General features: G+C 36.0%; 1 protein-coding gene across 5 annotated transcripts in view; it reads left to right on the forward strand.

The window, feature by feature from the left end:
- The first annotated feature begins 9,165 nt into the window (after window positions 1-9,165).
- The window catches only part of Nf-YA (nuclear factor Y-box A), a 49,299-nt gene continuing 35,702 nt past the window's right edge, over window positions 9,166-22,762 (forward strand). For 3 of the 5 annotated variants that reach the window (XM_069840008.1, XM_069840005.1, XM_069840009.1), the window contains exon 1: window positions 9,166-9,321. The gene's annotated coding sequence lies outside the window, so the exon portion shown is untranslated. The other 2 variants (XM_069840007.1, XM_069840006.1) reach the window with 2 other exon arrangements.

A 22,762-nucleotide genomic window follows, 5' to 3' on the forward strand; every position in this document is an offset into this window, starting at 1 on the left:
GCTTCTTTATTTTACACTTATCTTCCAAGAAACAAACACTGGTCACACTCATAGATTAATATAATAAGACTAAAACACCAAGAAATACTAAATGGACATTTAAGGGATTGTAAGAAACCATTAATAAATACAAACAATCAATAACACACACGTACACGTGCTATTTAATAAAGGCGTGATCTCAGCTACAAATTGAAGCTAACTTCCGGTTTGCATCACGAAGTCTTTCGCGTGTTGGCTGTCTTACGATCACGTGACTACAGCTGCGCTGGTCCAAACACCAGCGTAACTACACGTTTGCCATGCAGCATTTCCCTTTGCCTCTTGCCCCGCACGCAAGTCCAGAAGCTGACTCAGCGAGGTTCAGAGGAGAAATTGAACCTCGGAAGCTTACAAGCGGTATTCTATCTCTGCGGTTCATAGGTTTTCATACGACAAAAATACATCAGAGCCGCAAAAAGCTATTAAAGATGAGTAAGAAACAAAGAATGATAGTGTAAATCAGCGATGTCCAACCTTAAGCGAAAGAAGAGATGACGGATTTACCTCCACCCACTCTTCGCGGAGCTATTACGCATTTCATATACTCATGACGTCACAAACTTCTCTAATGTCGCTTTGTTACAGTGGCGGTTTCAGTTAATTTTACTGCCATTATTTTCTGATGAAAGAAAATCAAATAAGCTTCTTGAACATCTTTTCTGTTAGTGACTATTTTTGCACTGTTTACTTCTAACCAGTTCATCAATGTTTGCCGCAAAGGGTGGACAACAGAGTCTTAAAAGGTAGATCAAATGATCGTGCCCTACTCTATTACGATACTGGCTTTTTATTTGATTCATCTTCGAACATCTATTCAGAGATATTCTGTATGTAGAATCAAAGATTGTCATTAAATTTTCAGCAAACTTTGGCAATCTGGGAAATATTTCACCGGCCCTACTCTATTACGATACTGGCTTTTTATTTGATTCATCTTCGAACATCTATTCAGAGATATTCTGTATGTAGAATCAAAGATTGTCATTAAATTTTCAGCAAACTTTGGCAATCTGGGAAATATTTCACCGGGCAAAGATTTAAACAAGTCCCAACCTTATTTCTGAGAATATTTCGTGACGAGAATTCTGCAAAGTAACTAGTTCCATTTGCAGATCATGCGGAGCATCTTTGCAAGCAAAATTAAACGGGTTGTTAAAAAGACTAATTTTTGTCTCTTTGTTTTCAAATCTCGAAATTTGAACTCGAAAGTGTCATATAGTTATTTCATAATTGTTACATATTTTTTTTTTTAACAGAGCGACATTTATGATAAAAATTGATTGCAATCAGCCGTTTCTGAGTGATCGAAGGGGGAGTATTCATGCACTGTCATGCCTCCAAACGAAGGAGATGGAGTAAAGCGACGCTGTGACGTCATTATCTCTTAAGCGAAGAGGTTGGGCTTCGCTAGTGTATATTATAAATAAATTTATTTAAACAATTAAATTGTTTTTCCTGGGGGTTCTCTGAACCATTGAACGCATAGGATTCACCGCCACTAATAATAATAATAATAATAATAATAATAATAATAATAATAATAATAATAATACTTACTTACGTACTTACTTACTTACTGGCTTTTAAGGAACCCGGAGGTTCATTGCCGTCCTCACATAAGCCCGCCATTGGTCCCTATCCTGAGCAAGATTAATCCAGTCCTTACCATCATATCCCACCTCCCTCAAATCCATTTTAATATTATCTTCCCATCTACGTCTCGGCCTTCCCAAAGGTCTTTTCCCCTCTGGCCTCCCAACTAACAAATAATAATAATAATAATAATAATAATAATAATAATAATAATAATAATAATAATAATAATAATGATAATACTTTATTTATTCTGGAAGAATTAAAGCAGTGAGGCCTTCTCTTCCACTCAACCAGAGGATAGTATTTGGCGAGATGAGGCCGAGGATTCTCCATAGGTTACCCAACATTCGCCTTATGGTTGGAGAAAATCTCGGAAAAACCCCAACCAGGTAATCAATCCAAGCGGGAATCGAACTCACGCCCGAGCGCAATTCGGGATCGCAAACCAGAGCCTTAGCCGACTGAATTACGCCGGTGGCTTTGTAATGGGGTCCGTGTGAGACACATATGAAACTGAGAAATACAAAAATAATCAGAAGGAGGAAAACTGAAGAAAAGGAAGAATTTTTAATCCAAAAAATACTATAATTGCACCATAAGCCGGTATGACTACGAAGTGTGCTGTCAAAATGTCTTCCCATACTTAATATTAATTCATATTTTCAACTGACGCTTTAACAAAATGTTTAATTTTAAACAGACATTTTAAAAACATTTTAACAAAAATAACTAATATAGTAAAAGTAAGTAAATCCATGGCGCTACAGCCCATGAAGAGCCAAGACCGACTAGCCGGCTGCTGGCCTCACGTACACATGCCGAAGCAGTGGTGGACGATCATCTAACCAGAATGGAGGTATCGTGTGGTTAGCACGATGATCCCCCCAGGCGTTATAGCTGGTTTGCGAAACCGGATTTTCGCTACCTATCGTAGCTCCCCAAGTGCATCACGATGCTAGGTGGGCACCGGTCCCATATCGTACACTGGCCGAAATTTCATGAGAAAATTTATTCCCTCATGAGGACTCGAACCAGCGCGCATTCCGTAATGCGAGTCCTAGGCAGGATGCCTTAGACCACGACGCCACGGCGCGAGACAATAACTAATATAACTAAACATTAAAAAAATGTACTAACAAATTTTGTTACCATACCAGCATTGACAACCAATGCTGACAGTTCTAAGTCTGTGTAAAATGAGAAGGAAGAATATTGTTTGTTAATGAATTCGAATTAATAATCTCCACGGTGGCCGAATTAGTTTTTTTAGTTGGTTATTTAACGACGCTGTATCAACTACGAGATTATTTAGCGTCAATGAGATTGGTGATAACGAGATGGTATTTTGGCAAGATGAGGCCGAGGATTCGCCATAGATTACCTGGCATTCACCTTACGGTTGGGGAAAACCTCGAAAAAAACCCAACCAGGTAATCAGCCCAAGCGAGGATCGAACCCGCGCCCGAGCGCAACTTCAGGCCGGCAGGCAAGCGTCTTAACCGACTGAGCCACGCCGGTGGCCTGAATTAGTTTACAGGTTGGTGCCGAATTAGCTGTAATTAGGAATGATTTGGACCGAATTGGTAAATTACGGAATAGTTATGCCCATTTAAAGGTAGGCTAAAACTGCTGAGGAGGGGGAGACGAAAGTAGGCGATGTCCGCATAAAGCAGTGATGTCAAAGCAAGCGCATTCTTCTGACGTCTTGCGCGGGCAGCAAGCGCTTAAGTATGGAAAGAGGAAGGGTTGTGTATATGAATAAGCAACCTGTTGGATTAAGAAAACAGTGATGCACAAACTTCAAACGGAACGTGAAATTTTATATCGTTATTTTTATATGGCTTCTTTCTGTTTAATATTATCTATATTGTCTGTAAAACAAAAGTACTAACACTGATTTCTTAATATTGCACTTGTGTTTTAAATCTTAATAACATAATAGAGAGTTAAGAAGGAATATTCACTTAAATTCCATAGTAGTATGATATAATACTGTATTAAGTGGATGAAACACATCATTCATAAAGAAAGTGATATTCCAAAGAAAGAGATTGAGTATGACATGATAAGTTGGAATTTATATTGATGGTATCTTTAACCGTACAAAAGTAATCTAATCAAAACAATATTACAGTACAAAGCAAAGTTACCTAGGTACTGTATTTGTTTTAATTGTAACTAATATTACATAACAAAACTCTTATCGCATTGTGCTTTTAAGGTGATATTTGTGAGCAACTTCCTATCATCAGAATATTATGTAACAGTAGTTGCTTTGTAAATTCATTTCCTTAGAAACAATTTCCATGCGAATATGTGCAAAATTTTCAATACACTATCTTCAGTAATACGTATATACGGTATATTAGATTTACGAAAACATTCTGTAAGGCTACTAAATAAATAGGCCTATACCTGAAAATTTCACTTTTCTATACGAAAAGTTGAGAAAATATTTCTTTTGAATAAAAAAATCAAGCTTGTGAAAAATGAGCATTAAAATTAAAACTTACATTCTTATAATGCACTTATACTTCTCAGGCAAATCTAAAAATTAAAATGGATACAGTTTTAATAAGTTCTCTTCCCTTTATCTATTGAATCAGTGCTGGCCATCCCTGAATATAGCTCGACCAAGCGGTATATACCACCTGTTTCGTCTGTCTCTTTCCTTTCCGCTGTAAAGCGCTCATGCTCTCCTGAGCTCTAAAGCGCGCGCTTGCTCCTGTAGGCATCAATTGACATGCCTGGCGTAAAGTAAATTGTAAAACATGAATGAGGTTCACCTGTTTCATCACGTATATTATTGTATTTAGCTTTGCGGAATCGACATTGTTTGCGAGTAGGCTATCTGTTGTCTATAGTAGGCAATCTGTCTTCTTGGTATGTGCACCCAACGAAACAAGTGAAAAAATATGTGGTAAAAGAGAAAATTAGAAATGCAGGTGTAGAGCGAACAACAGAGACACACTTGGGTTGGCGTCAAAAGCTAGTCTGTTGTCTGTTTCTTTTCGTCGCCGACCCTCAATGATGGACCTTGGGGTTGATGGCAGTTGCTGATCCCCCTTACAAGCAGTCTGAGTTCCCCCTCCTAGAGGGTTCAGTTGTTAACGGCACACAAACAAGCCGAGAGGGTGCCGGTTTAACTTCGCTCTCCACCAGAACCACGTTATGTAGGTCGCTTGAATGGAATTTGTTGTCTATAGTAAGGTTACCATATTTTTTAACTGAAATCCGGAGACACCATCCAGTTCCACAGTGCAACTACTACATTACTCTTACCGTTATTGTTTCCGCTCCTATTATTGTTTGTTTTTAGTGAGTTATTTTTCGACGCCCGCCGAGTTAGCTCTGTGGTAGCGTGTCTGCCTCCAGATTAGCCGGCCCGGGTTCGATTACTGGCGGGGTCAGAAATGTTCATGTAAAATTCCTACCTCGGGACAATTTCTAATCACTAAATCACCTGGGTATCCAAATTTCTTCGCAGTACATATGAAGAGAAGGCATATGTCACTGTTGATAGTGATTCGTCCTTCGGACGGGGACGTTAAACTGTCGGCCCCCTTGGTGCTATTCGACAGGAGTAGGGTACGTGCCGGTATCGGGTTTCTCCTTCTCCCTTCCTCATCATCATCATCATCATCACTCATTCATTACACTTACACGAACACTTACACATACACTCACCCTAGTACACAACATAACTCGATCGGTTCGACGCGACATCTAGAGACCTTGGGCATTACGGCCTAACAATAATAAAATAAAATCGCGTTTGAAAACAGGGACAATTTGGAAAGTCTTTTAAAAACTGGAGGTATTCCGAGGACAGATTTTAGCCAGGGACAAAAATATGAATTTGAGAACTGTCCTCAGGTAATGGGGACGTCTGGTAGCCTTAGTCTACATCACGTTTGTCCTCTTGAAATAAAATCACGGGTTTTATACCAAACTTTCTGTATGATGGACTCCAATTTTGAACATGTTAGTAGTATCAAGAACAGTAGTAGTGGCTCTAATAATAATAATAATAATAATAATAATAATAATAATAATAATAATAATAATAATGGTTTTATTTAATCTGGCAAAGTTAAGGCCGGGAGGCCTTGTCTTACATTCAAGCACGAGTGAAATGTAATAACTAGGGACGACACTTTGTCCCAGTTCGCCACGAGGTTCACTGTACTGGTGTATAGAGTACCTGTGTTTACTAGTTGATACGAGCAGTCCAGCGATAGCACGCGACTGTTTGCTGGTATAGATCGGCGGAACGAAAATGCAACTTTTCTACAGATTACCACTGACATATAATATGTATGCGCGTAACACATGCCTTGATTAGTTACAGCTTTATAATATTACTTACACTTATTTACAACAACGACGAGTTAGTCAAATTACACACACGTATTTGCAATCGAGTTATGTACATTATTCTGATACAAACTACAACAACGTGAGCTACTTATCGTCCCACAACATCCGATGTCTCATCTATAGATACAAATATTTTGTTACTATCTATAGCTGTTCGAAAGGGTTCAGAGTTTTTTCGTATGCAGATGATAAATAGGTTGTACGCATTGATGTTATACTAGGCAGTTTTCTAGATGTGTATCTTTCCATAAACCGCTGAAAATGTGGATTACTGAGCTTGCGTATTGGACTATTCGTCGATACCATCATCTCGCACAAATCATTACAAAACTCAGTTTGTGAGAGAAATAACGACAAACGTTCACTATGCTTTTTCGTTTCACAATGCATTTGCAAATCTTTACGAACGTTTACCTTTAGTTCTGTCTTGCACAGTTTACAGCTTATATTATCGTCCTCCACACTAATATAGGCCTACTCACTTCCAAACGCAGTTGCAATTGCATTCACTTTAGAGTTCTTTTCTGACTACATTGTATTATGTTTACACTACTGCACACAGAGTCACGATCACAAGCACCTTGCCATTAAGTGACAACTGCACCAGTAGTGCTGTAGGAACTGTAGGTAAGCCACTACAACGCAAAACAAGCAGGCAACGGCAGAGAGCAGCATAGGTTCGAATCCTAAACAAATCAAACGTACGTACGTTCGTTCTCCGGTGCAGCACACACAGGTTGCCCTTTCCTGTCACAGTGCAGTACTTTCGAACCCATGACCTCCGTGACGTCAATATAGGCAAGTAACAACCAACCTAAAATCCGTCCATGCTGGGACAAAGTGTCGTCCCTGGTAATAACTTACAGTATACTGTATTATGTACAACGTACACACCTGACTCAGGACTTCTCTACTCTCACACAAACCAGAGCGCTCCAAACTGCCCTCTCATAGAAAACATTTCGTAACCTTGCCCGCGCCCTTGTCATGCCTGATAGGCCTACAGGGTATGATTTAAGAATAGTCTAATATTTTTTATCATATTCTGTATAGACTAACAGAATATTTTAAATACACTAGTTTTATATTGCGTAATTAATTTCCAGTGACTTTTGCATAGTTATGTATAAAATTGTACTCTAAAACTAAAAAATACTGTATGTAATGGGTCTATTATGAATGAGTAATAGTCTATTCCAATGGATGTAGGTTAAACAAGTCGCCCGTTCCCTAGCAGCTCAAGGATAAATGATAAGCACATTTGAAGAAAATATACCTCTAAGGCAGTGTTGTAGGCCTATTTTACTTAACGGAATCGCTTGCCTATCACACCATGACTTGTTACGTTATTACCAATAATTGTTGATGCCTTCTTCTTGCCTTGATTTCAATTTAGAGGATTTTGATTGGAAATAGTGGTTTTTAAAGTGAGGTTCAAATGGAAAAGTAATTGGTCAAACAACTGAGTTGGTTAATTTATATTCTTCAGTTACGATTTTTGTACGATGTACATTCTTACGTACAATAATATCACAGCTTTGGAGAGCCCTGAACTGATTAAGGGATAGGCCTACGTGTTAAATTCAATTCTAATAGTTCGGACTGGACTTAGAAAAGTGTTGAATGACTATTAGCTTCTCGGATATCTTAAAAACATTGGATCTAAGGAAGCATGAGGGTTGTTTTCCATTCTTACTGTAATGTATGTAGACTATATAGGTAGTCCTATTTACAATGTATGTATGTATGTATGTATGTATGTATGTATGTATGTATGTATGTATGTGTCCCGCGCCGTGGCGTCGTGGTCTAAGGCATCCTGTCTAGAACTCGCGTTACGGAATGTGCGCTGGTTCGAGTTCTCATGGGGGAAGAAATTTTCTCATGAAATTTCGGCCAGTGTATGAGACCGGTGCTCACCCAGTATCGTGATGCATTTGGAGAGCTACAATAGGAGCGAAATCAAGCTATAACGGCTGGGGGAGATCATCGTGCTAACCACACGATATGTCCATTCTGGTTAGATGATCGTCCACCTCTGCTTCGGCATGTGGACTTGAGGCCAGCAGCTGGCTGGTCGGCCTGGGCCCTTCAAGAGCTGTATCGCCACGGTTTATTATTATTATATATGTATGCTTATATGCGTTTGTATGAGTTGTGATATTCTCCAGTAGTTTATTATAAAGCATGTTTACATGTTACTTTAGTATTTACTCAGTTATTTATGGCACATTTTAAAATCTGGCGGTTTTCATTCTGATTTTGCCGTTTTTCGAGGTGGTGTTAGCGGATTTTCATTCTTCTGAGTTGGCGGCACTGTTTGTCACATAACTTCTACATAATTATGCTATAAACTAACGAATGGCTCATTTGAAACGCACTGGACTTGCATTCAGGAGATACCGGGTTCGATTATTGGTGTCAACCAATCTGATCGAGGTTTTTCCGTGATTTTTCTAGGCTGAATATAACTTTTTTTCAGTTAAATAGAGACGAATGCACCGATTGCATTCACATTACCATGGAATAATAGATTCAGTACAACAGAAACAAGCATTCTCCACTGTCCAGTACAGACAGTCGCGATATGACCTAGGAATTAAAGCGACTATTATACATAGTCTAAATGTTAAAAAAAAAAAATCTGTTATAATTGTTTATATTACTTTCAGTTTGTAACTGTATCGAGTAACTTATACAATTTAAATTTTCGTAACATGCTATTGCTTTCATGTATTGTGTTTTATTTTTACGACTACTATACAAAATGTGTTTTATTACTGTACATATTGGTTTTTTTATTACGCAAATTGTGTATAACTGCACACTAAAAAACTTGAAGTAAATAATACCATTATTATTACATTTCTAAACCACTGTGTTTCTCGAAAAAATTATTTTAAAAAACTTATAAATAGCCATTTCGACTGTGCAATTTCTAATATTAGTAAAATTATGTGAGAGGTTGGATCTGACATGAGGAGGTGAAGGATGAAGCGAATCGTGAATTTCGTCACTTAAGGGGGATTCTGTATTATCCCGAACTTGGGAGTATAATTTGTAGTAGTTTAGTTAATGTTACATAAATTTCTTACCATTATTAACTACGGTCTCTTTTATCACGATTAGCCAACGGGGCATCGACCGCCTTGGCGCGTCGCTAGCTCGCCAGGGAGTGGTAGTTGGGTAGCCAACAGCACCAATGTACTGCTCGGCCTTCCGTTGTATGGTTGGTGATTCGCCGACCATTGGTGTACAATTTGCCGACCAATCATTGGGAAAGTGCTGTCGAAAATATCCAATGTAAGTCCACAAATTATCTAAGAACTTCTGTGATCATGTATTCGTCTGCAGGCCGGCAAAATTTGATTGTTTTCATTAGAAATCCATGTGAGAAGTCTGGATTCATTTTCACTTCGCGAAAAACATAGCAGGAAGCCATGTTTGTTACAACGATTGTGCTGTTCGGTTAGTTGATGGCGTATTTCACATTTTTGAAGTAGGTCATGTGAATAAGCCCGAATACATTCCTTTGATGTAATAGGGTTTATATTGGGTATACTTCTATGAAATAAAATTACGCAGCAGAAAAATTTGTCCCTTCTTTTAGACTTATATCTGCATGGATTTCACATTAGTGAAAGTTCTTTGTGTAAGCGTTTACGGAAACATGCCTGCAAAAAATGTATGACTGTAATCAACCGAAAATAGCTTCGTCAGAAATAGTAATATGCAGTTTAATTCTGAACACTAAGGGGTTATACTGTAGTAACATATAGACAAGTCCTGTTTACGTATCTATGCATGTGTAGCCTAATTTCTATACGTACCTATCTACCTTAAACATCTACTCGTAATAGATGCATTATTGTGGTTATTATCAATGTTGAATTGATTTTTGCTATACGTAGTGTTACAGCCACACATGAGTTATAGAACTGCAGTTTTAATGTATATTCATAAAGTCATGTTTTTATACTATTTATTAGGCCTATATCAAGTTTTAATTGGATGATACGTGTCAAGAAGTGAGGTTAGGGTACACCCTTGTAAGTTGAAAGTAATAAGTAATTGTGGATCAAGTGTTATAAAACTTAGAGAAAAAACATCTTTTGGTCTTGTACTTGGCATTCCTGTGAAATATATTTACGTTCACGCCAGTATTTAACAGCATGATGCAAGAAGCAAGCGTATTGCCAAGTGTTATGAATTAGTTAGGCATATAGGTAACTGTAAACGGTTAGATAACGTTCGAAGTTAAAGTCTCCGTGTTAATATGTAGGCCTTGTTAACAGCTTCGGGATGAACATGGTGTAATATTTGAGTAATTTTACGTCCCTCCCAAAAGGCACGTAATGTAGTGAATTATAAACTGTGGAATTAAATTTGCAAAATAAATGTTGAGGACGTCAAAGCCCGGGCTTTTCGCGCCTATATAATCTATACAGAGGAAGACACGTAACCTAACGTCATTATTATGATATTCTGGAGGCTAGCCTTGAAATTAACTCTAGATTAAGCTAATCTAATAGTCCAACAGATAGTAGAAGTTACACCGTTTGGGTATTCTGCACGACTTGTGCACATGCTTTGATAGTCAAAGTAATAGAAGCTGAGGACTGTGACAAAGAGTGTGTTAAGATTAGATGATAGCTCAGTGGCAGGAGGCTGAGGACTGTGACAAATCTTGAATGGGTTGGATGAGGGGATATATAAGTGACAGGAGATAGAGGACTGTTACAAGGTTAGAGTGGATTAAAGGAGGGGATAGATGAGTGACAGGAGCGTGACAAAGTTAGAATGGTTATATGAGAGGATAGGTTATATTGCATATTCACGTTTCCCTAGTTTTAGACCTATTCTAGTAAGTAAAACAAAAATATGTTTATATTCTGTCAAATTCTCATATTTTAAACATCACACTACTAAAAAAATAATGTTTTTAGGCAATTTTTTCATGCAAAAACACATCTGTAACTCAGAAGTAATTTAGGATGAGTCCAAATTTTTCAGTTTTGAGATTATAGCACACAACTGAATTTCTTAGGACGAGATTTATTGGGAGGTATACTCTGTTAAGTTCTTGGCACGATTGATTTCGTATTTACTGCACTCTTCAAAAGAAAACGATCATCTGTTAGGGATACACTACATTAAGTTCCACATAATTTTGTTCGGTAATTTGCTAGGAGACGTCGTTTCATATAGACCACTTTTACACTAAACCTAAAATTTGTTTTTGCAAGATATACCAAAACCCTAAACTAACCTAACCTAACCTAACCTTTTCCTTAATCTGTGACAGGTTACGTTAGATTAGGTTGTGTTTTAGTATACGTTGTATACACTAAGGTTAGGTTTAGTGTAAAAATGATCTATATGCAACGACGTCTCCTAGCAAATTACCCTTTGTTTATGTCTATGCATGTCTTATAATTTTCAAGGTATACTACGGTTCCAGTATACTAAAAATAAAAGGAGTAGATTTATATCTTTATCAGTTGTGAAAGAAAAACAAAACTGACATTTTTTGCCTGTATCCTGAAGTTGATTTCTGGACTTTTCATACAATACCTTTGATGTATAGATATACCCATCTCATACAGAATTCTGCACAGTTTTATTTAGACTATTTCATATGTCTCCAATCTGCAAAATAATTGGCTGTATTAATACACTGTCATTTAAAATATACCAAGCCATTATTCTTAATTTCTGAGAGTCATAAATGAATGGTTATTTAGAGCTGATAATATCAGTAAATGTTTCTTTAATAAATACCGTAATAACTTGTGTTTAAAGTGCAAATAACGTATTAAAATAGTAACATTTTGTGATAAAAAATATTTTTTTCACTATAAATTAAAAAATTGTACTATTAAGTAATATTTATTAGCTCGTTCTATAGTCCGCACATTATATAATAATTAAAATAACCAATATTGTAACTATGCTCATATTACTGAGCTACGTTATTTCTTTTGGAAAGTCACAGAATATCAGCAAACAGAGTTTCTATCTGCCGTGACCCTTAGATTCGTTTCACACATACACAGAGACTGTCCAAATGGCATCATTTACACAGGACAGTGACCTTCATTGGACACTTCACTCACAACCAATCGTATCTGGAGCCGTCTATTCTAGAATTTGTTGCCAACATGGATCGTAGACACGTTATAGCAATGATGATATTGTACAGGCGCATTAAAAGTAAAGAGGAACACAATTTAGTGGATTCACACACGTTTAATATGGAAAGGAAAGCATTTGGAGTATTTTACTTATGTACTTTTTTGCAGAGTTGAGTTATGGCGAAACAAGTTTTTCAGTTCTAGGAAAACTTGTCTCCAAGTATTTTTCGTTTCATTTACTTGTTTTGTCCCAAAGTACTAGCCTCGCTTCAGTTAAAGAAATAAGATTATCAATGTCATCATTTACATTTGCCATATTGGGTGATATAAATATTAACAGTCACTGAATATATTGCATAATGTTGGTAGATGAATTAAGGAACTGGGAAATAGACATGGCATGTGTGAAGGAAGCCATTCAACTATGTGTTAAGACAGTTACGGTCACCAGACTTGTAGTGGGAAGGCACTGTAACATCATGGTGGACACTTACCATAAAGATGGCACCTGTGCCTCATAGAATCCTCATTCTTTAACTGTGTAAACGGTGCCATTTGGACGGTCGCTGTATATGTGTGAAATGGGTCTTACTAGAAGAATATGCAACAATGTAAGGGTATCCTTCAACAACTGACTTGTTTACAAATTCAGTTCTCGTCCATAAGTTTGTTGTTGTGGCAATTTATGGACTTAAAAAAGTTAATGATGCTAGTAAGTCGATGTAGGACTATAATAAAATTACTCTGAACCAAAAATTTCGTGGGACTTACGTTCAGTATTGTTGCATTTAACATTATTTGTGGTGCAATAAAAGATTTAAGAAAATAATAGAAATGATATTCAGCGAATCACAATTTTGTCATAGGAACTTTACACTTTTCATGCTTTTACAGTCATTTGGGGTAACTTTGTACCACTTCTATCATATTTTTGTACTTGCCTAAAATAGTGTCTATTGAAATTGTAAATTATTTTAGAAAACTACTTATTTTATGGTTGAGACGTAATAGGCCTAAACATCTTAAATTATATTGTAAATAGGTGAAATTTGATATTCAATGGTGGTACAGAGTTACACAGCTAATTGGAGAAACTTTGTACCATATATGTTTGTTATTAAATTCAATTCTCTATATTCCCCTTCAAATTCAAGATAACTTTTGACCATACAATAAGAAAATACATGAAATTTTATTTCATATGTTGTCACAAAAAAGGCTTCATTGAAAACTTAGAACATTTACTGGCCTTATTTATTCAATTACTGGTCCAAACCATGTTTTTTGGTGCCTACAGTATTGTGATCTCAGGATACTTGAACTTTCTAAAGGGTTGAGACTTAGAGAGAGAAGGAAATGGGATGTGATGCTTACTAGTAATATGGAGCGCGAGCTTTTTTAAGCTCTCTCCATAAGTGTGGCACTTTTCTGCTGCTACTGTAGCAGTAAGAAAGGGTGTACAAAACATATAACATTGCAGACCATGACAGATTGCAAGCGAGATTACAATAAAGATTTTAATGATAAGTAGAAAGTTCAGTTTTTATATAATCAATCAATCTTCTTAATGTATCCAGCTGTTTGCTGACAACATAAAGTCCACTATAGTCCACTGTAGTCTATTCAGTTGTTTTCCACGAGAAACGATGGGTATTTTGATCGATGTTCATTATAGATGCCTGTTGCTAGTAGCCAGAGGTGGAGTGTAGTCAATATATACTGCAGGGCTGTGTCTTCTGCAACTGGTATTGATGATTTTAACTTACTTCTTTTGTGGTTTATGGATGGATAGTATAGAAGAATGTGTTCCATATCTTCATCATGATTATTACACCACAGACAAGTAGGATTATCAGAAATGTGAAATCGGTGTAGGTATGATTGAGTGACAGTGTGACCTGTTCTGGCTATTGTTAAAAATGTTTGAACATGTCTGGGCAAGTTTTTGAACATTTCCAGGTCATTCAGTTTTTATATAACGAACATAGCGCTGAAATACAGTGTTTAATAAGTAAAAAAATATATATATATATTATTTGTAAAAAATGTCAAACGTCGGTACAAAACAACACAAACACGGATATAAACATTATTCTGGAGAAGAAAGAAATTGATTTCAGACAAGATATTACATGTGCAACTACTATTTAAGGGGACACCGTGGTGAAATAATGCTGAAAAGTTATGAAAATTAACATTTTTTGTTTTTTATGATCGTTTTTATATTTGAGACTGTTTTAAATGATCTAACCATATCAAGTTTGGCCAAACATACAATGCGTGGGTTGAGAAAGCTTTTTTTTTTTTTTTTGTCATTTTAATGCTGTTTTCTCGACTTAAAATTTTAAGTAGTTTATTGCATAAAAAAGCTCCTTGCACAACAATTATTGTCATATAGGGCTGAAACTTCTCAAAGAGGTCAATTAGGGGAAAATAAAATTTAATTAGCATTTGTATGAAATATTAATATTAAGTTCCTTCGGGGAATATTCATATTGCACTTAGATTAAATATGCTGTAATAGTAAACTCATAAAGTTAAAAATTTTTTATGTCTCTCTATTTAGACTGAACTCAAAAAGCTAATTAATTTTTATTCCCATAACTATTGTCAAGATTTTTAGCCAACTTGAACTAAACATTTTGAAAACTTTGACGCAAAGAGCCTTTTTAATGATGTCAATTTAAAATATATTTTAAAAAGCATAATTTAAAAACTATTAGACCTAATAGCACCAAATTTTGTACAAATGATAGTATTTTAGATCTGTTTATATAGTTTAAATTTCACAAATTTTGGATGGAAATTGTGGAAGTTTTAAAATTAATATGTGGCCCCCATAAAAGATTGACCCCAAAAATTACGATGGCTCTTCAATGGCATAATTTAATTAATTTGCTTTTCCGCGTTATGTGCATCTTACAAATCACTAAGAAAACTCATTACATAATCATGATTGGATAGTATGGATTATACAGTTTCACAATCGCACAATGAATATACTTTATTTCAATCATGTTGTCATTATTTTTTAAACAAATGCTCAAAAGTACTTACAGATCACACACATTGAGCAGGTAGACCTATTAGATCCTCCTAAGTAATGAAGTGAAGTATTTACAGAATAAACAACTGCTTTTAACAAGAAAATGGTTTATAAAGAATTAACTTTTTCTCTTCTCTTTTTGTTCTTAAAACCCCTCTCCTTTGGGATTTGTTTATATATGTACATGTATATTAAATAATTATTACATAGCCAGAAATTTAGTAACACAAGTTATTGTAATAATTACTGCCTTTTTTCGATGCATGTGCATGTACATCCCTGTTGTCTACGTTGGAATGCTATTATAGTGCATGCGCTATGCGCTCGCGCTCTTCTACCGTGATGGAGAGCTAATATCGTCTCATCACTGATTTACATGCTTCTGTTATAATGTCTTGCCAACAAGTATAGTATTTTATTCTCTTCACTGCAACTTTGAAGATGGAGAAGTAAACACAGAATATGGTGAAATCGTGTTCTCTGACAGTTGGAATGCTATGAGAAAAAAATTCAATTTTTTTTTTTTTCATATTGGTAGTTATTGAAACGATTTCCCTTATAGTATATAGTCAGTGAAATGAACAGTGATACTAGCAGTACCTGAGAGAGAGACTTGCATGCCATTCTGTTACATTGTTAAGTTCATGTTGTGCCATGTTCTTTGGAAGATAGAACAGAAAGATTAAACTCCAAGGAAACTTGTAACTGCAGTGCTAGGGATGCTGAATTTAAGTTGTGTTTTGCAAAAATTTAGATAAGTACCGATATTTTTGCAGCATCATAATTAATTATTTGTAGTACTGTATCTACTCTTATCATGTGTCCAAACATAGGCCTAATAAAGGAGTTACAACATTGAAAATTGTATCTAACATAAAAAATACATACCTACTCAGTAATACACCTACAGTACCTAGACTATCAACATATCAACTTAAACCTTAATCCCTCCAAAGAAGGAAAGAATTTGCACAGATTTAACAATTAAATAAATGAAAGCCAGTAATGAAAAATGGTTTTATATTTAGTCAACTATCTGAGACTGAAATTTATGTACAATTTTTTTAGCTGTTGTGGAAAAGAGCAAGATAGAGACATCCTTTGCTTTGACTCCAAGTCTATTGTTGCCCATGGCTTGTCAGTATATCTTTTCATTAATAGTCTTCCTCGTATGTAATCGTGAAAACTTTGTAACTAATTCAACAGTTCATAGCATAAATACACGTAAAAAAATTACTTTCATACTCCATCGGCAAGTCTATCGTGCTATCAAAAAGGAGTGCGTTATATGGCAGTAAAAATTTTTAACAGCCTCCCTATCGATATAAAAAATGAAACTCAAAACATAAAATTATTTAGGGCCAAATTAAAGAAGTACCTAATTTCTCACGCCTTTTATTCTGTAGGTGAATTCATGACATTCAATAACACTTCATGAAATTGATACTAAAACTATGTGTTGTACTAGTAGACTATATTGTAAATCTCGTCTGTATATATTTCATCTAGACTGTGACTATAAATTAAGATTTTATAATAGTATTAAGTTTTTTGACTTGTTCCATATTCTAGCTGTAAGCATGTACGAATACCATGGAATGTTAATAAATACAATACAATACAAACCAGCTCATCTTCATTGTTCACGTGATCTGTAATATTATTAATAATCTGATTGAGAAGTAGTTCACTGTTTGTATTTTGTACTTGGTCTGTTCATTACTTTCTTTCATTCAAGTATTGATTGCTTACCTGCATCGGATAACTTCATAATGGTGAAATTCTCCAAACAGATGGCCTCAGAAGATAGGCCTATATGTGTATATACTGCCTCTCACTGTACATTCTATTGTAGCATTGTAGAGAATTCTGTTTCTGATAAAAGCGTATGATAATCAGTAAAGAAGTGGCGTGTAGCCGTTTACTGTGTCAAACTGACCATGACCACACCTTTTACATATTTTCTGTCTGAAAATTAGTGTACAGTTATCGAAGATAATATCATTTAGGTTATATTTAAAGAACTAAAAGGTGGTTGGTTGTTTTTTTTTTAGTATTTCTGTACAATCACTCCTTCCACTCCAACTGGACTGTTGAAACACAGGCCTATCTGCTTATTTTTCTGTCTTCTATGTTATCATAATGTGTATTATGACACACTCAATATTTTTTTAAATTTAAGGCGGGAGATACAGCTTTGAGTACTGAAAAATTGGTGAAGTTCAATATTTTTTTCTTAGAAATGAAGAACTGTGTAACTCTGAAATTTTATATTGTCAGTATACGCCATTTCTGCAATATTGTATCCCTACTATTTTCAGATTTAGCAATTCAAAATGGTAACTGCATATTGTGCATTGATTCACCATTTCTCTGTGATAATTTCCATAAATATCAATATTTATGAGTTGCTAAATTGCAACGTTAAAAGTGCTATAAAATTCTAAATTTAAAGTGCTAAATTTATAATTGTAAGTTGCTATAATCTACCATCTCTAAAAATAAGATTACACCACCAGCACAAAAATTATCTGAAATGTTATCTCTCAATGGAATCCAAAATCAAAATTCTTGAGTCAAAGTGAACTTTGTGATGGACAAAGAAGTGTTATGTTAGATTTCCTCGAGATATTTCCATTTTCTTTGTCATCACATCAACCAATGAGTAAGTGCCTGGTGGCATTATCAGTCAGCATGTAGCATTTCTTCATGTCTGTAGTAGATTCATTTATTCTTACTAGTCACTTTAGCTCAGTGATTTCCAACTAGCCAACATCTGATGTCAGAGTGCATTTCCCCTCTCCGAGCAGAGCTATGGACCATTCATTAGAGCACATGAGAGGGTAATGCTGTGTGTTCCAAAGATCGTATGTCTGTAAAACAGGTAGCATCAAGTCGAAAATTTGTGACATAAGATCACACTGAGGCTGACTGAGAACATGAACAGATACATCGATGGCTCAGAACCAGACTGTTCCAAGTCCATTTTACTATTTTTTCTTTTTTTCAGGAGAGCTATTTTAAGCTCCTGACATGCAAAGCTTCATGAAACAATTTGGTATAGCTTCATAGCAACCTTATGGAGAGGAATATTTACAATTTTGTTCGATTCATATATGCAGACAAGAACTGGAACACAATGAAACACAGATTTCTTTCTTATAAAAAGTTGGATTTAGAACAGTCTGGTTCTCAGCCATCGACATGGTGATGCAGTGTGTAGGGTTGTAAGATGACAGTGACTGCAGTGGATTGCAAGTTAACTAGTTAATAATAGGACAGATTTAATAGGTCATTTAAATGACTTGGGTAAAGGAATGATAATTACCAAAATGTATGACATGTTATAATATTTGTTTTGTAGACCTTAGATAAATGATTTGATGGAAATATAATACATTAATTGATGAAGTATTATAAGTAGACTTATTGGAAAACACCAGTATAATGAATCTTAAGATAATTTATTTTGCCTTTAATAAGTAAATTGATATAATCTGGAATCAATGTTATCATTTCTAATTTAAAAATAAGCAAATCACTATGGATGGTAAAACCATTCTCTCAGTTCATTAAATAACAGTTTTTAAATGATTTCAAGGGAAAAATTGTTCTGGGGCTGGGTATCGATCCCTTGACCTCTGGTTGAATGCACCAGTGCTCTAGCGACTGAGCTACCCAGGAACTCCACCTGACACCATCTCAATATTTCCACTTATGGCTGACGAGATGCCAGAGACCCACATCGAGTGCACACAAACTCCATGTGACTTGGATAGATACCTGGCCCCGGAACAATTTTTCCCTTGAAATTATTAAAGTCTGCTTTACAGAGAGCTTTACCTGAAAAACTAGATCTGCATAACATTCTTAAATCCGCCACTATTTAAAATCTCCAATCCTACTGCCTCTCCTATTTTACTCTTTACCTATGCTTTCCCTCTTAAGCACTCCAAAGCAGAGATTTGCTACATTACAGAGCCAGCAGTTGATTCTGCCTTAACTGAAAACAGATTAAGAAAGAAAAATCTAATTTTGGTAGCAGATGACTTTGCAGTCTTCTTGAATTCTTTGTTGTTTACAACATTTCTTTCATAAGTTAAGGTGGATGTTTAGTATTGGTAGAGTTAGGGAGATTTGTGGATTATAAGTGCAGATTTTTCATAAACTGAAAACAGAAGAAATCGAAGGTCAGCTGCCATTATGACGTAACAAGTTGATTACATAGTTTGAATTTACTTGCTACTTAACATATTATGTGTATACTGGTAGGCAAGGCTGCCCATAGGAATTGTGAGCCTCCCTGCAAACACTTGTCAGAATCCTCTCCCCTTGACAATATTTTAATGAATGTTGAAATTCTTTAAACACAGTACTAAGACAACAAACTAAGGAAATTTTATTACAGTATTCCCACAAAGAATAAAAAAACTCTTCATCAGTAGCCTGCTTCTTAAAACTTGTTGAAATCTTAATTACTATTTCAATAATATGTGATTTAACAGTATTCTTGCATGTAAAAAAAGTTTTGGGAATATTTTGTGTCTTCCTCTTCTTAAAATAACTAAAAATCAGACCTGACTCTCCCTCTCATGTGTCTCCTCACCTCCAATGGCGGACCTGTAGCAGGTAAAGTTAATTCATTGCGTGACTAGAGTGGCACTTGTATTGAACAAGTATTCAAGCAGATTTTGTCTGAATTCACATATTTATTCTCTCCTGTTATATATAGTATCCTTTTGTTAATTCATTTTAATCTTCTTGTCAAGTTCGATGATTTTGTCTTTACTTAATCATAAGTGGCCAGAATGCTGGGCTTGTAATCTTGTGGACCTGGGATGGATTCCTGGCATACCCCCCGGATTTATAACTTGTATTGGGCAAGCCTGTAGTCCAAGTAACACAGGAATTTTCTCTGGGAGTTCTGGTTCCCCTGTAGCATCACAACAAATCTCCATCATCTCATCTCATTGCGGGTGTAGTGTAGACCAACCTCCTATGATGCACCCTGGGCAACAACTCTGTCGGTAAATTGATCTACACAGTTTGCTTCATATGGGCGAATGACAAAAAATCAGGTACCCGCTATTAGTTTAAAAAAATCATAAATGAAGTTTCAAAACTGCGAATATAGATTCCAATAGACTGAATGAAGCCAAAATTATCAAAATAAAAAGTCACAGAAATTAATTCACTCTTTCTTCACTATTCATCAACGTTCAACTTGCAGAAAAAGAAATGGTAGGATGTTACTGCTAGAAATCCTATATGGTAACTGGTGACAAAAAAAAAAACTTTGTTTCTTTTTCAGTAATCTAAATTTGAACTTTCAAGTTAAAGAAACAATAAAAAAAAATATGTTCCTTCATTCACTGTTTGAGTCGCTTAAGAAACTTCTTGCCTCATGAACTAAAACTTACCCTAGTAATGCTGCACTTCGATTATTGTGCGAGTTCAGAATATGTGCGTCAGATAGGTGTGCAACATCCGACGATATGATCACATATCACCGTCCTTTGCAAGTCTTTCGTGGCTCTGACTCAAAGAATGTAGAACTTTACACTCCTTGTCTTTACTCTTTCGAATTCTGCACACCTCAACACCAAATTGCCTTTCTCTTGCGTATACTCTACTCTCTCTCTGGCTTCCGTGATCTCCAGATTTCAATCCGGCCGACTTTTGGTTGTGGAGTTACCTTAAAGAACGAGTTTTCCTGACATCCAATAACCCTACTGCAACTGAAAGATGCCACCTCGCAAGAAATTGCCAATATTCCAAGACATTATCGACAAAATGCTGTGCATGGTGTCGTAGATAGAATGCTGCACGTTGAACAAGAGAACTGCGGACATCTTCCCAATGTTTTGTAAACTCTGTTGTTTGCCCAACACTGTGACGTTTTTGTTTTTTCCCTATCTCAAATATTATATTATTTATAGCGGTTTAATGTTTGAATTGACTTTTGAAATACCTTATACATTTGTCCCATCACTGTATAGTTGAGAGGGCGAGACCTGATATGTGAGCTGTGCGAGATGGGAAAGAATGAGTTATCAGAAAGAGAGTTTCTTTCAGGATGGTTTATTGCGCGCTATCTATGTTACTGTTGCCTCCCAGTAGCAGTGCTATTTTTAACCAAGGTCACGTGAAAAGACCAGTTGATGGCGCATCATTTTCTTCTTACTCACATTACCGAACATCCTTTCTGAATTACTGAATATCCTCGAAAGAACAAAATGGTATCTCATTTAATCGTCCACTGTTGTGGAGTAATGGTTAGCATGTCCGACCGTGAAACGAGGGGACCTGTGTTCAAATCCTGGTTGAGACATGTTACCTGGCTGGGGATTTTTTCGTGGTTTTCTCCCTCGGTCAATTTAAGCAGAATTGCTGGGTAACCTTTGATGTTGTACCTCGAACTCAATTTATCTCCATTAATTTCAACTTCAACTATCAGCTTTCAGTAGTTTCAGGTCGACCGGAACTGCAGCAGATGTAGTACTATAATTTGCATACAAATGGCTCTATCTGAGACAGTTGTATAAGTCCCAGAGGAACAGTGGGCTTTCAAAGCAGACTCTTGTTGGACCTTGGTGATGTACCTCTGAATCAATAGATGGCACCAAATAGTGAATCACGATACTTACAGAAATGCTATCTTTAGGAGAATGTAAGATGCAGCAGGGATGTAATATCGTGACTTGCATATGTATGACATCGATCTGAGGAAGCTACTGAAGTCCCAGGGGGTTGAAGAGCATCAGCTCTGTCGGACCAGGATAGGGTAGCTGAATCGATAGATGACACCAAAGATTGAATCACGATACTTAACAGAAATGCGGTCCTTAGGAAGTCAATAATCATCCCATAAAAAAGGAGGTTGAAACACAATGAGCTTCAGGCTGTGGTGCAAGTCTTTGTGCCCTCCTCAGTAAAAAAAAAAAAAAAAGTCTTAAAATCACGGAGTTCATTTGTGTGCATTCTGTATTTACTTAAACCTTATAACTTGTAATTTTAAGTCAGATATCTTATTTTTTGGAATTACAAATATGTTTTTCGTTTTAAATTCAAAAAATGAAAGTTTGTCTTCATTTGGATAACAGTGATTTAATTTCCTTGTTTTTTAAACGAAATTGTAGATGATGAAGAAAATAAGCAGGATTACGTATTTTGATAAGTTTGAACTGAATTGTTGTGAAGTATGTACTTAAAATAACTATACAGGATGGGTTAAAAGTCACTTTCCCCAAACACTTCCTTACATTTAATTACATCTGACTACACATTCCTTTACATATTTATTGAAAATGGAGGCCCTGTTTCTCACAATGTTTAGACACTGATTTACAGATGGCAGAACATAACTCACGACTTTCACGAATGACTATTCCATCATCTGTCGCAACTGATGCAGATTCTATGGTTTCTGAGCAAAAACATAATTTTTCAGGATACCCCATAGTGAAAAATCACATGGCTCGGGTCACATGATCTGGGTGGCCATTCTGTTGTGCCACGACGGCCAATCCATTCATGGAAGTACCTCGTACGCCAAAATGAAGTG

The sequence above is a fragment of the Periplaneta americana genome, chromosome 11 (assembly GCF_040183065.1).
Source record: "Periplaneta americana isolate PAMFEO1 chromosome 11, P.americana_PAMFEO1_priV1, whole genome shotgun sequence".
NCBI classification, from domain to species: Eukaryota; Metazoa; Arthropoda; class Insecta; order Blattodea; family Blattidae; genus Periplaneta; species Periplaneta americana.